We start from the raw sequence: 455 nt of genomic DNA, 5'->3' as shown, positions 1-455 counted from the left end.
ACCACTGTTAGGGCAAAGGAAACCAAGGAGAAAATAAACACATGGGACTACATCAAAATAAAAAGTTTTTGCATAGCAAAAGAAACCATTAACAAAACGAAATGGGAGAACACATTTGGCAATGATACATCTGATAAAGGGTTAATGTCCAAAATATATAACGAACTCATGCAACTTAACAAAAGGAAGACAAACAATCCAATTAAAAAATGGGCAAAGCACCTGCATTGACACTTCTCAAAAGTGGACATAGAGATGACCAAGAGACATATGAAAAGTGCTCAATGTCACTGATCATCTGAGAGAGGCAATTCAAAATGACAATGAGGTTTCATCTTACAGCTCTCAGAATGGCTACCATCAACAAATCCACAAATGACAACTGCTGGCAAGGATGTAGAGAAAAGGGAACCCTAGTACACTGTTGGTGGGAATGCAGACTGGTGAACCATTAT

Source organism: Myotis brandtii, unplaced genomic scaffold (assembly GCF_000412655.1).
Source record: "Myotis brandtii unplaced genomic scaffold, ASM41265v1 scaffold1664, whole genome shotgun sequence".
NCBI classification, from domain to species: domain Eukaryota; kingdom Metazoa; phylum Chordata; class Mammalia; order Chiroptera; family Vespertilionidae; genus Myotis; species Myotis brandtii.
This window is presented reverse-complemented; position numbering follows the sequence as displayed.